We start from the raw sequence: 14,785 nt of genomic DNA, 5'->3' as shown, positions 1-14,785 counted from the left end.
GGAATAAATTAAAAAGCAGAACCTCGAGGGTACTGATCTCCGGATTGCTACCTGAGCCACGGGCCAAATCGGCGAGGGTACGTAAAATTAAAAAGCTGAATGCGTGGCTCAAAGACTGGTGTGGGAATAATGGGTTTGGTTTCTTGGGCCACTGGCACCAGTACTGGGACAGGGGGGATCTGTTCTGTAAGGACGGACTTCACCTGAACGGCGCTGGGACTGGGGTCCTGGCTAATCATATAACTAGGGCAGTAGAGAGGTCTTTAAACTAAGTAGCGGGGGGGAGGTATCAAGGGGGGTAATAACGGCAGGGGTAGAGGAAATAGAGCAGGGTATCAGTGGGGAAGCGGAAAGTCAAAATGTGACAGGAGACAGAATGTGTGAAGATAAAGCTCTAGATGTAAAAGGGGCAAAAACGGAAAGGAAGGGTAGTAAAAATCATCTGAAAGTGCTTTATCTAAATGCACGGAGTATTCGTAATAAGATAAATGAATTAACGGTGCAATTAAGTATATATAGTTATGATATCGTGGCCATTACGGAGACATGGCTGCAAGGGGATCAGGACTGGGAGTTAAATATAGAGGGGTACTCGACAATTAGGAAAGATAGACAGGAAAGAAAGGGAGGAGGGGTGGCCCTTTTAATAAGGGAGGGAATAACGGCAATAGAGAGGAAGGATATTGCGTTGAAGGATCAGGATAGTGAAACAGCTTGGGTACAGATAGAGAATAACAAGGGGAAAAAACACTAGTGGGTGTAATTTATAGACCTCCAAATAGCTGTGACGCTGTTAGTCAGAACATAAATCTGCAAATAGTTGACGCATGTAAAAAGGGAACTGCTGTAATCATGGGGGACTTCAATTTTCATATTAATTGGGCAAACCAAACTGGGCAGGGTAGACTAGAGGAAGAGTTTATAGAATGTATTAGAGACGGGTTCCTAGAACAGTATGTCACAGAACCGACAAGGGGGGAGGCAATCTTGGATCTGGTCCTGTGTAATGAAGCAGGATTAATTAAAAATGTCATAGTTAGGGCCTCGTTGGGAACAAGTGACCACAATATGGTCGAATTCCATATTCAAATAGAAGGGGAGCAGGTTGAAACTCAGGCTAGGGTGCTTAGTCTAAATAAGGGGGATTATGAAGGTATGAGGACTGAGCTGATCAAAGTTGACTGGGATAGCAGACTCAAGAATAAGACGGTACATGAGCAGTGGTGTACGTTTAAGGGTCTACTGTATAACCTTCAAGAAAAATTTATTCCTATGAAGAAAAAAAGGGGTAAGGGTAAGAACAGTCAGCCATGGCTCAGTAAAACTATAAAGGATAGTATTCGGCTGAAGGCAAGGGCATATAAGGTAGCCAGAGATAGTGGGAGGGTAGAGGATTGGGAAGCATTTAAAGGTCAGCAAAAAATAACTAAGAGATTAATTAAGACGGGGAAAATAGACTATGAAAGGAATTTAGCAAACAACATAAAAACTAATAGTAAGAGTTTTTATAGCTATATAAAAAGAAAAAGGGTGGCTAAGGTGAACGTTGGTCCATTGGAGGGAGAGACTGGAGAGTTGTTGGTGGGGAACATGGAAATGGCAAAGGCATTAAACGAGTATTTTGTATCAGTCTTCACCATAGAAGACACAAAAATATTCCAACGCTGGATAAACAGGGGGCGGTAGGAATGGAGGAGCTAAATACTATTAAGATCACCAAGGAGGTGGTATTAGGGAAATTAATGAGACTGAAGGAGGATAAATCCCCTGGGCCTGATGGATTACATCCAAGGGTCTTGAGGGAGATAGCGGTGGGGATTGTGGATGCATTGGTGATAATTTTCCAAAACTCCCTGGAGGCAGGAACGGTCCCAGTGGATTGGAAAATGGCCAATGTAACACCTATATTTAAAAAAGGAAGTAAACAGAAGGCGGGTAACTATAGACCGGTTAGTCTAACATCGGTGGTGGGTAAAATGTTAGAGACAATTATTAAAGAAACACTAACGGGGCACTTGGATAAACATGACTTCATCGGACAGAACCAGCATGGTTTTGTGAAGGGGAAGTCCTGTTTAACGAATCTGCTCGAATTCTTTGAGGAAGTAACAACCCGGGTGGATAAAGGGGAACCGGTGGATGTGGTATACTTGGACTTCCAAAAGGCTTTTGACAAGGTGCCACATAAGAGACTATTGCTAAAAATAAAAAATTATGGGATTGGGGGTAATATATTAGCATGGGTAGAGGATTGGCTAACAAATAGGAAGCAGAGAGTGGGGATAAATGGTTCATACTCGGGATGGCAACCGGTAACTAGCGGGGTTCCGCAAGGGTCGGTGCTGGGACCCCAGTTGTTCACAATTTATATAAATGATTTGGAGGAGGGAACCAAGTGTAATATATCAAAATTTGCGGACGATACAAAAATGGGAGGAAAAGTAGGGGATGAGGAGGATAGGAAGAGTCTGCAAAAGGATATAGATAAGCTAGGTGAGTGGGCAACAACTTGGCAGATGAAGTTTAATACTAATAAATGTGAAGTCATTCACTTTGGGAAAAAAAATGATAGGGCAAGTTATTTTCTAAATGAGGAGGAGCTGCGTTGTAATGCAACGCAAAGGAATCTAGGGGTATTAGTACATGAATCATTAAAAGTTAGTATGCAGGTGCAGCAAGCAATCAGGAAGGCCAATGGAGTTTTGGCCTTTATTGCTAGGGGGATTGAGTATAAAAACACGGAGGTCTTGCTGCAGCTGTACACAGTATTAGTGAGACCACATTTGGAATACTGTGTACAGTTCTGGGGTCCATACTTAAGAAAGGATGTACTAGCCCTGGAGGCAGTGCAGCGAAGGTTTACAAGATTAATTCCTGCAATGAGGGGATTGACATATGAGGAAAGGTTAAGTAGGCTGGAGCTCTACTCTTTGGAGTTTAGAAGAATGAGAGGCGATCTCATTGAAACATATAAGATCGTGAGGGGCCTTGATCGGGTGGATGCACCGAGGATGTTCCCAATGATCGGGGAAACTAGAACTAGGGGACATAGTTGCAGAATAAGGGGGGGCTCTTTTAAAACTGAGATGAGGAAGAACTTCTTCACCCAGAGGGTGGTTAATTTATGGAATTCACTGCCCCAGGGAGCAGTGGAAGCAGAAACTTTAAATATATTTAAGACTAAAATAGATGGTTTTTTAGCTGCCAAGGGGATAAGGGGCTATGGGGAGAGGGCAGGGATATGGACCTAGGTATGGTTAGTATAGTAAGACCTGAGTGATCTCCTGGACAAGTGTCGATCGCCTGGATTGGGGTCGGAGAGGAATTTCCCGGATTTTTTTCCCGAATTGGACCTGGGTTTTTATCCGTTTTTTTGCCTCCCCCAGGAGATCACGAGGTTTTTGGGGTGGAGAGGGGTGATAGTGGTATAAAGGGGAGGGTAGTGTCTTGTGTTCTGTGTCTTGTGTCTACTGTTTGTGGGTAAGTGTGTCTGTTTAGTGTTCAGCCATGAGCGAATGGCGGTGCGGGCTCGACGGGCCTGGTGGTCTACTCTCGCACCTACTTTCTATGTTTCTATGTTTCTACCCCCGGGCGATGTTACAATTGTCCCGCGGCTCAAACACCGCGGCCCGGGGTGGTCAAAGCTGCCGCCCGCCAGTCCTGCTGACGCAGCCGCTGGCCCGCGGCCGAACCCCGGACTCAGGCCACCGCCGCCAGAACGCCATCCCAGCCACCGGAGCACCGTTCCAGCCCCGAGCCGGATCGCCCTCACGTGAGTGCCGTTACCGTCTCAGCCTCGCGCCAGGCCGCCCCGACATGGGCGCCACTCCTCCCTCGGGCTGGGCCGCCCCGACTGGGCACCGCTTCTCCCTCGGGCTGGGCCGCCCCAACATGGGCGCCGCTCCTCCCTCGGGCTAGGAGCGCCGTACCTCCCTGAGCTCGGCCACTCCGACGGGAGCACCGTTCCTTCCTTGGGCCGGCCGTCCTCACGGGAGCGTCACAGCCCCTCACGGAAGCACTGTCCAGCCCCGAGCCGGGCCGTCTTCACGGGTGAGTCCTCTCGGGCTCTGCCTCCTGAGCCTCGAGGTCGCCAGCTCCGCCATTAGGCCTCAGCGCAGACGGAGGCAGAGAAGGGGAATATGACAAAAAAGTCGCATTCCCCCGCAGGGAGAGACAGCAAGCCCCGTTTCAACCCCCCCCCCCAAAACAGAAACTAAAAACCAAAACTAGACTAACCAAAACGAAAATAAACAGCACAAAAAACACAAAACAAACAGGACTGCCGGAGAGCCGCTGCAGCCAGAGCCGCGCCGCCACTAGGATGTCTGCATGTACATATCAGTGAGATCAAGCGCAGGCTTGGTAATCATTTTACTGAATGCCTTTGCTACGTCTGTTTAGGCCTACAAAATCTATCAGTTGCTAAACACTTTAACTCCCCCTCCCATACCCACACTGACCTTGCTGTCCTGGGCCTCCTCCACTGTTAGAATGAGGCTCAATGCAAATTGGAGGAACAACATCTCATATTTCGCTTGAGCAGCTTACAACCCAGCAGTATGATTTTTGATTTCTCTAACTTCGTAACCCTTGCATGCCCACTCTCTCCGTTCCTTCCTCACCCTGGTTCGATGCCCAGTTTCACTGTCCTCCTGATTACATTGTACTAATTGTACACCTCATTGCCACCTTCCCCTCAGCTAACAATGATCCATTCTACATTTCCTTGATCAGCATCTACTTTGATCTGTCATTTTCACACCATCTATATAATTAAAAGTCTCATCTTGACCACTTCCTGTTTGCACTGCATATTGAGTTTAGAAAAAACACTACCACTTACGGCTGTGATTTTTGACCATCTTACTCAGAGTCCCCCTCCGCTGCGCAGGACAAGTGGATTTTTCCCATCGATGAAAAATAAAAGACATTAATGTTTTAAAAATGTTGAGATTCTCTCTCTTGTCAATCCTTCCGGTGTGAGGGGAGGGATTATAGAACCCGGAAGTGGGGGAGGGAGAGATCACGACTCTCTGTCTGAGCTGTGAAGCAACTGAACACACTGAATGTCTACTGAACTGTGAGTGTGGTTTTTATGTGGTTTTGTGGTGGTTTTGTGGTGTTTTATGGTGGTTTTATGGTGGTTTTATGGTGGTTTCACCCTGCTTGAAATGATATAAAATTGCATTTGAATTTGGTGGTCTCGCACCCTGCTTGAAATGGTATGAAACTGCACTTGAATTTGGTGGCCTTGCACCCTGCTTGAAGTGGTAGGAAACTGCACTTGAATTTGGTGGCCTTGCACCCTGCTTGAAATGGTAAGAAACTGCATTTGAATTTGGTGGCCTTGCACCCTGCTTGAGATGGAATTTCAAGGAATAGCCGTGAGTCAACTGCCAGCCCACCAGCTGTGAGTGAGCTGCCAGAATCCATTCGGCCCACAATGTCCATACTAGCTCTCTGGAAACCAGTTTCTTCAGCCCACAACACACATACTAGCGCTTCAGAAAGCCCCCCCCCCCCCCCCCCCCCCCGGCCACCAATATTGGAATTGGTGGAGAGGTGGAATATTGCATTGGTAGACCAGCCCTCCCGTGTGAACACTTAGTCTAGTACCCTTCTATATCTCTGTGTCTTCCTCTCCCCTGACTTGGTCTGAAGAAGGGTCTCGACCCAAAACGTCACCCATTTCTTCTCTGCCGAGATGCTGCCTGCCCCCCTGAGTTACTCCAGCTTTTTGTGTCTATCATTAGTTAAAGTAATACTGGCTCATCTTTAAACCACATGCCAAATGAAACAATAATATCTCTGTAATAATTGGAAGGAATAATCCAAATGAAACAAATTAATTGTTAAAATTACTAAGGGGAGATCTTAGAGGAAAGAGCTTGCACAATGTAAAATCGCTTTAGGTTCAGCCAGTGACACCATTAATGTAATTCCATAGCATTATCAAATTCTATTCCTGCTTATTAACTGGGATAAATTGGATATACTATTAATATTGTGCCTTAATAATATGAATTACTTAATTTTTTTGCTGAAATCTCACTGCAGTGACCAGTCACATTTTTAATTATTTATTTGAAGCAAAAAAAAACTACAATTGCTGGAAATCGGATTTAATGATTATTATTATACATTCTTCACTACATTCTAACTGAATTAATTTGTCTTCTTTTTGTTATTTTTAGGGTGCTTTAAAAGTTTGTGTTAATGTTCTCTGGTTTGTTTTATGTGGGGGAGGGGGAGGGGAAATTAAAAAAAAAATCTCTTACCTTGCCAGAGATGTGATTGTTTTCCGGATCGTATCTCCAGCCGCTCTGCGGCCTAACATCATGGAGCTGGAGGCCTTGCTTGGGACTGACATTGAGACCCACCACGGGGACGTGGACTTACCATCAGTGCCGATCCCTTGCCTAGGATCGATGCTCCAGCTGTGATCTGTGGATTTCAACATCGCAGTCTCAGGTGGAGACCGAGTCGGGAGGCTCCAAAATCACAGAAGGTTTCGACCAGCCCCGACCCGGGGTCAGATTGCCCGGCGCGGAGGAGCTGAGACCCCCCCGATGCAGGAGCTTGATCGTCCAGATGGGGAGGGCCCGACCGCCGGTTACGGGAGCCAAGATCATCCCGTCAACTGAAGGCTCGAGGTCCCCAACCGCGGGAGAACAAAGAAGGGAAGAGATTGAACATTTTTTTTGCCTTCCATCACAGTGAAGAATGTGGAGGAGTCACTGTGGTGGATGTTCATGTTAAAATGTATTTTGTGTTTTTTGTTGCTTTTTAATGGTATGACTGTCTGGTAAATCAAATTCCACGTATGTTGCAAAACATACTTGACTAATAAAGTATGATTATGATTATGATTAAATTGGTTTTAACTTTGCATTTTTTTAGTTTCTATCTGTATTTTCTAATGTACTTCCTCTGTGTTTTTTGATTTGGTTTCTCTTCAGTGGGTTAACTTTTAGCCTCTTTAACAGATGGATGTATATTGTCCACCTCTACAAAACACAAAACACCGCCACAGAGAAACTGAGGTGGAGAGTTCTTGGATGCCCAGGAATATGATCAGAAGAACTTAGGCAGTAAGTAGTGGCAGTACTTCTCAGAGGAGAATTGTGAGCCAGAAATGACCTAATTCAAATAAAACTGGAGAAAGCAGTACATGGTCTGAAGAGCACAATTTGTGGCAGATGGAATTGGAAATTTGTTGCAAAAACTACATTGAGAGATTGTTGTAACAGTGTTGGATATCAATCATTAATATGGTATTCAATGAGACTTCCGCAACACCCTCCCTTGCTACACCCCTCTGTGATTCCTCCCTTGTCCTTCAGCCGTTTTAACCTAGACCCAACCTTTCCTTCACTTGTTCATATCTTTAGTTTCCCTCTTTTAGTTTAGTTTAGTTTAGTTTAGACATACAGCGCGGAAACAGGCCCTTCGGCCCACCGGGTCCGCTCCGACCAGCGCTTCCCGCACTCTAACTCTTCTTATTCTCAGTCTGAAGAAGGGTTTCGACCTGAAACATCACCCATTCCTTCTCTCCAGAGATGCTGCTGCCTGACCCATTTGAACAGCACCTCATATTTCACTTGGGTAGCTTACACCCCAGCAGTATGAACATTGACATCTCTTACTCCAAACAGCCCTTGCTTTCCATTTCTCGCCATCCCCTCCCCTTCCCAGTTCTCCCACCAGTCTTACTTTCTCCGACTACATTCTATCCGTCCCACCCCCTCCCCTGACATCAGTTTGAAGAAGGGTCTCGACCCGAAACATCACCCATTCCTTCTCTCCAGAGATGCTGCTGCCTGACCCGCTGAGTTACTCCAGGATTTTGTGTACATCTGCAGTTCCATCATACACATTAACATGGTATTGCTGGAGTATAAAATCTAGTGCTCAAGAGACACAAAACCATTATAAGAATTTGGTTCAAGTTCTGAGAAATTGCTGCTTGCTGGTTGATACGAAGTAATAAAACACAGAGACACAACCAATGAAGGAATCCTGGCTGCATACTGTTACTTTATCATTTTATTGCTGTTAAACTCATGACCCATTTGTTGGTGCATGTTTGGGGGACATCTGTGCCAACAAACAGACCGTCTGGAGCATCAGGTCTAGGATAGACTGAGATAAACCTCATCCCTGCTAGCCTACCCACAGAGCAGTCCCACCAAAACCGACCTCATCCTTTCCCAGTTCTAATCTCATCTACCTTGACTTTACAAAAGACTTGAGTTCACAGAATGACCCCAGGAATGAGTGGGTAAACATTTGATAAGCATTTGAGAGCACTGGGCTGGTACTCGCTGGAGGTTAGAAGGATGAGGGGAACCTCATTGAAACTTATCGAATAGTGAAAGACCTGGATAGAGTGGATGTGGAGAGGATGTTTCCACCAGTGGGAGAGTCTAGGGCTAGAGGTCATTGCCTCAGAATTAAAGGACGTTCCTTTAAGAAGTAGATTAGGAGAAATATCTTTAGTCAGAAGGTGGTGAATCTGTGGAATTCCTTGCCACAGGTTGTGGAGGCCGAGCCAATGGTTATCTTTAAGGCAGAGATAGGTAGATTCCTGATTAGTACGGGTGTCAGGGGTTATGTGGAGAAGGCAGGAGAATGTGGTTAGGAGGGAGAGATAGATCAACTATGATTGAATGGCGGCGTAGACTTGATGGGCCGAATGGCCTAATTCTGCTTCTACCACTTTAGACATTACTAGACTAAGTGGGACCCGTTGGGTCCCATGTTCACATGGGAGGGCTGATCCCCCGACGCAATATTCCACCTCTCCACCAATTCCAATATTAGTGGCCAGTGGGGGGGCTTTCTGGAGTGCTGGTATGGGTTCTTGGGGTGGCAGCTCAGTCCCTCAAGCCTGATCTGCTGGCAGCTCACTCATGACTGGTGGGCTGGCAGTTGACTCATGACTATTCCTTGAAATTCCATTTCAAGCAGGGTGCAAGGCCACCAAATTCAAATCCATGTTCCTACCATTTCAAGCAGGGTGCAAGGCCACCAAATTCAAGTGCAGTTTCTTACCACTATGAGCAGGGTGCAAGGCCACCGAATTCAAGTGCAGTTTCCAACCACTTCAAGCAGGGTGCAAGGCCACCAAATTCAAGTGCAGTTTCATACCACTTCAAGTGGATCCAAGGTCACCAAATTCAAGTGCAGTTTCACACCACTTTCAGCAGGGTGCAAGGCCAACAAATTCAAATGCAGCTTCATACCATTTCACGCAGGGTGAAACCACCAAAAAAACAAACAAAACACCAAACCCACAGTTCAGTAGACATTCATTGTGTTCAGTTGATTCACAGCTCAGACAGAGTCATGACCTCTCCCTCCCCCATCATGCAGAGACTGAGCCACACCCACACTTCCGGGTTTTATAACCCCTCCCCCTCCCACCGGAAAAGGTGTGGCTTTTAGGGCGTGATTGACAGGGGAGAGATTCTCAACATTTTTTAAACACTAATAACACTTTCATTTTTCATTGATGGGAAGAATTCTCTGCACCTGCTCAGCGGAGGGGGAACTGAGTAAGATGGCCAAAAATCACAGCCGTAAGTGGTAGCGTTTTATCTAAAATCAATATACAGTGCAAACAGGAAGTAAGTGCATTTGCAGTAGTGCCTTTTAACTTCAAGCCAAAGCACCCAAGCCACCATTTGCAGTAAATAGTGCAACTTCAAGCCAAAGCACCCAAGCCACCATTTGCAGTAAGTAGTGCCTTTCAACCTCAAGCCAAAGCACCCAAGCCACCATTTGCAGTAAATAGTGCAACTTCAAGCCACCATTTGCAGTAAGTAGTGCATTTCAACCTCAAGCCAAAGCATCCAAGCCATCATTTGCAGTAAGTAGTGCCTTTCATCTTCAAACAAAGCACCCAAGCCACCATTTGCAGTAAGTAGTGCCTTTCAACTTCATGCCACCATTTGCAGTAAGTAGTGGCTTTCAACCAAGCCAAAGCACCCAAGCCACCATTTGCAGTAAGCAGTGCCTTTCAACCTCATGCCACAATTTGCAGTAAGTAGTGCCTTTCAACTTCAAGCCAAAGCACCCAAGCCATCATTTGCAGTTAGAAGTGCCTTTCAACTTCAAGCCAAATCACCCAAGCCATCATTTGCACTAAGTAGTGTCTTTCAACTTCAAGCCAAAGCACCCAAGCCACCATTTGCAGTAAGAAGTGCCTTTCAACTTCAAGCCAAATCACCCGCCACCATTTGCACTAAGTAGTGCCTTTCAACTTCAAGCCAAAGCACCCAAGCCTCCATTTGCAGTAAGTAGTGCCTTTCAACCTCATGCCACCATTTGCCGCAAGTAGTGACTTTCAACTTCAAGCCAAAGCACCCAAGCCACCATTTGCAGAAAGCAGTGCCTTTCAACTTCGTGCCACCATTTGCGGTAAGTAGTGGCTTTCAACTTCAAGCCAAAGCTCCCAAGCGACCATGTGCAGTGAGTAGTGCCTTTCAATGTCAAGCCAAAGCTCCGAAGCCACCATTTGCTGTAAGAAGTGCCTTTCAACTTCAAGCCAAAGCTCCCAAGCCACCATTTGCAGTAAGAAGTGCCTTTCAACTTCAAGCCAAAGCACCCAAGCCACTATTTGCAGTCAATAGTGCCTTTCAAATGCAAGCCAATGCACCCAAGCCACCATTTGTAGTAAGTAGTGCCTTTCAACTTCAAGGCAAAGCACCAAAGCCATCATTAGCAGTAAGTAGTGCCTTTCAACTTCAAGCCAAAGCACTCAAGCCACCATTTGCAGTAAATAGTGCCTTTCAACTTCATGCCACCATTTGCAGTAAATAGTGTCTTTCAACTTCAAGCCAAAGCACCCAAGCCACCATTTGCAGTAAGTAGTGTCTTTCAACTTCATGCCACCACTTGCAGTAAGTAGTGCCTTTCAACTTCAAGCCAAAGAAAATAGCCACCAGTGGCAGTAAGTTGTGCCTTTCAACTTCAAGCAAAGCACCCAAGCCACCATTTGCAGTAAGTAGTGACTTTCAACTTCAAGCAAAGCACCCAAGCCACCATTTGCAGAAGGTAGTGCCTTTCAACTTCATGCCAAAATTTGCAGTAAATAGTGCCTTTCAACTTCAAGCCAAAGCACCCAAGCCACCATGTGCAGTAAGTAGTGCCTTTCAACGTCAAGCCAAAGTGCCCAATCCACCATTTGCAGTAAGAAGTGCCTTTGAACTTCAAGCCAAAGCACCCAAGCCACAATTTGCAGTAAATAGAGCAAGTTCAAGCCAAAGCACCCAAGCCACCATTTGCAGTAAGTAGTGCCTTTCAACCTCAAGCCAAAGCACCCAAGCCACCATTTGCAGTAAGTAGTGCCTTTCAACTTCAAACCAAAGCACCCAAGCCAACATTTGCAGTAAGTAGTGCCTTTCAACTTCAAGCAAAGCACCCAAGCCAACATTTGCAGTAAGTAGTGCCTTTCAACCTCATGCCACCACTTGCAGTAAGTAGTGCCTTTCAACCTCATGCCACCACTTGCAGTAAGTAGTGCCTTTCAACTTCAAGCCAAAGCACCCAAGCCAACATTTGCAGTAAGTAGTGCCTTTCAACTTCAAGCAAAGCACCCAAGCCACCATTTGCAGTGACTTACATTTCAAGCCAACGCACCCAAGCCACCATTTGCAGTAAGTAGTGCCTTTCAACTTCATGCCAAAGCACCCAAGCCACCATTTGCAGTAAGTAGTGCAACTTCAAGCTAAAGCACCCGCCACCATTTGCAGTAAGTAGTGCCTTTCAACCTCAAGCCAAAGCTGCCAAGCCACCATTTGCAGTAAGTAGTGCCTTTCAACATCAAGCCAAAGCACCCAAGCCACCATTTGCAGTAAGTGGTGCCTTTCAACTTCAAGCCAAAGCACCTAAGCCACCATTTGCAGTAAGTAGAGCCTTTCAACTACAAGCCAAAGCACCCAAGCCACCATTTGCAGTAAGTAGTGCCTTTCAACTTCAAGCCAAAGCACCCAAGCCAACATGTGCAGTAAGTAGTGCCTTTCAACTTCAAGCCAAAGCACCCAAGCCACCATTTGCAGTAAGTAGTGCTTCAACTTCAAGTCAAAGCTCCCAAGCCACCATTTTCAGTAAGTAGTGCCTTTCAACTTCAAGCCAAAGCACCCAAGCCACCATTTGCAGTAAGTAGTGCCTTTCAACTTCAAGCCAAAGCACCCCAAAACCATTTGCAGGCAGTATCTTTTTACTTCAAACAAACCATATTTTCATTTTCAAACCACATTAAGGGTACTCATAGTTGTGTAGACATTTGTTCAGTTTTATTCAGAGCTCAGAGAGACGTGACCCATGGCTTCATCCATCTTGCAGAGACTGAGTGAGGCACACCACTTCCTGGTTTTATAGTCCTTCCCCCTTCCTCCAGCAGGTGCAGCAGAGAGAATGGTGATTTTTTTAAAACCAAAGCTCCCAAGCCACCATTTGCCGTAAGTAGTGCCTTTCAACTTTAAACCAAAGCTCCCAAGCCACCATTTGCAGTAAATAGTGCATTTCAACTTCAAGCCAAAGCACCCAAGCCACCATTTGCAGTAAGTAGTGCCTTTCAACTCATGCCACCATTTGCAGTAAGTAGTGCCTTTCAACTTCAAGCCAAATCACCCAAGCCATCATTTGCAGTAAGTAGTGCCTTTCAACTTCAAGCCAAAGCACCCGCCACCATTTGCAGTAAGTAGTGCCTTTCAACTTCAAGCCAAAGCACCCAATCCACCATTTGCAGTAAGTAGCGCCTTTCAACTTCAAGTCAAAGCACCCAAGCCACCATTTGCAGTCAGTAGTGCCTTTCAAATGCAAGCCAATGCACCCAAGCCACCATTTGTAGTAAGTAGTGCCTTTCAACTTCAAGCAAAGCACCCAAGCCACCATTTGCAGTAAGTAGTGCCTTTCAACCTCATGCCACCACTTGCAGTAAGTAGTGCCTTTCAACCTCATGCCACCACTTGCAGTAAGTAGTGCCTTTCAACTTCAAGCCAAAGCACCCAAGCCAACATTTGCAGTAAGTAGTGCCTTTCAACTTCAAGCAAAGCACCCAAGCCACCATTTGCAGTAAGTAGTGACTTTCAATTTCAAGCCAACGCACCCAAGCCACCATTTGCAGTAAGTAGTGCCTTTCAACTTTATGCCAAAGCACCCAAGCCACAATTTGCAGTAAGTAGTGCAACTTCAAGCTAAAGCACCCGCGCCATTTGCAGTAAGTAGTGCCTTTCAACCTCAAGCCAAAGCTGCCAAGCCACCATTTGCAGTAAGTAGTGCCTTTCAACTTCAAGCCAAAGCACCTAAGCCACCATTTGCAGTAAGTAGAGCCTTTCAACTACAAGCCAAAGCACCCAAGCCACCATTTGCAGTAAGTAGTGCCTTTCAACATCAAGCCAAAGCACCCAAGCCACCATTTGCAGTAAGTAGTGCCTTTCAACTTCAAGCCAAAGCACCTAAGCCACCATTTGCAGTAAGTAGAGCCTTTCAACTACAAGCCAAAGCACCCAAGCCACCATTTGCAGTAAGTAGTGCCTTTCAACTTCAAGCCAAAGCACCCAAGCCAACATGTGCAGTAAGTAGTGCCTTTCAACTTCAAGCCAAAGCACCCAAGCCACCATTTGCAGTAAGTAGTGCTTCAACTTCAAGTCAAAGCTCCCAAGCCACCATTTTCAGTAAGTAGTGCCTTTCAACTTCAAGCCAAAGCACCCAAGCCACCATTTGCAGTAAGTAGTGCCTTTCAACTTCAAGCCAAAGCACCCAAAAACCATTTGCAGGCAGTATCTTTTTACTTCAAACAAACCATATTTTCATTTTCAAACCACATTAAGGGTACTCATAGTTGTGTAGACATTTGTTCAGTTTTATTCAGAGCTCAGAGAGACGTGACCCATGGCTTCATCCATCTTGCAGAGACTGAGTGAGGCACACCACTTCCTGGTTTTATAGTCCCTCCCCCTCCCTCCAGCAGGTGCAGCAGAGAGAATGGTGATTTTTTTTAAACCAAAGCTCCCAAGCCACCATTTGCCGTAAGTAGTGCCTTTCAACTTTAAACCAAAGCTCCCAAGCCACCATTTGCAGTAAATAGTGCATTTCAACTTCAAGCCAAAGCACCCAAGCCACCATTTGCAGTAAGTAGTGCCTTTCAACTTCATGCCACCATTTGCAGTAAGTAGTGCCTTTCAACTTCAAGCCAAATCACCCAAGCCATCATTTGCAGTAAGTAGTGCCTTTCAACTTCAAGCCAAAGCACCCAATCCACCATTTGCAGTAAGTAGCGCCTTTCAACTTCAAGTCAAAGCACGCAAGCCACCATTTGAGGTATGTAGTGCCTTTCAGCTTCATGCCAAAGCACCCAAACAACCATTTGCAGGCAGTGCCTTTATACTTCAAACAAACCATATTTTCATTTTGAAACCACATTAAGGGTACTCACAGTTGTGTAGTCATTTGTTCAGTGTTATTCAGAGCTCAGAGAGACGTGACCCTTGGCTTCATCCATCCACTTCCTCGTTTTATAGTCCCTCCCCCTCCCTCCAGCAGGGGTAGCAGAGAGAATGGTGAATTAAAAAAATATATTAATATCTCACTGATTTTTCATCGATGGGAAAAATCCTCCGCACCCGTAAGGTGGAGGGGGGCTCTGAGCGAGGTGGCCAAAAATGACGGCCGTAGGTGGCGGCGTTCTGTCGGAAATCGCAGCACAGTGGGCCAAAAGCAGTCAAGATCAGAGATTTAGTAATATAGATGACTTCATGTACCTCCGCAACCCATACAT

The sequence above is a fragment of the Amblyraja radiata genome, chromosome 18 (genome assembly GCF_010909765.2).
Source record: "Amblyraja radiata isolate CabotCenter1 chromosome 18, sAmbRad1.1.pri, whole genome shotgun sequence".
Taxonomy (NCBI): Eukaryota; Metazoa; Chordata; class Chondrichthyes; order Rajiformes; family Rajidae; genus Amblyraja; species Amblyraja radiata.
This window is presented reverse-complemented; position numbering follows the sequence as displayed.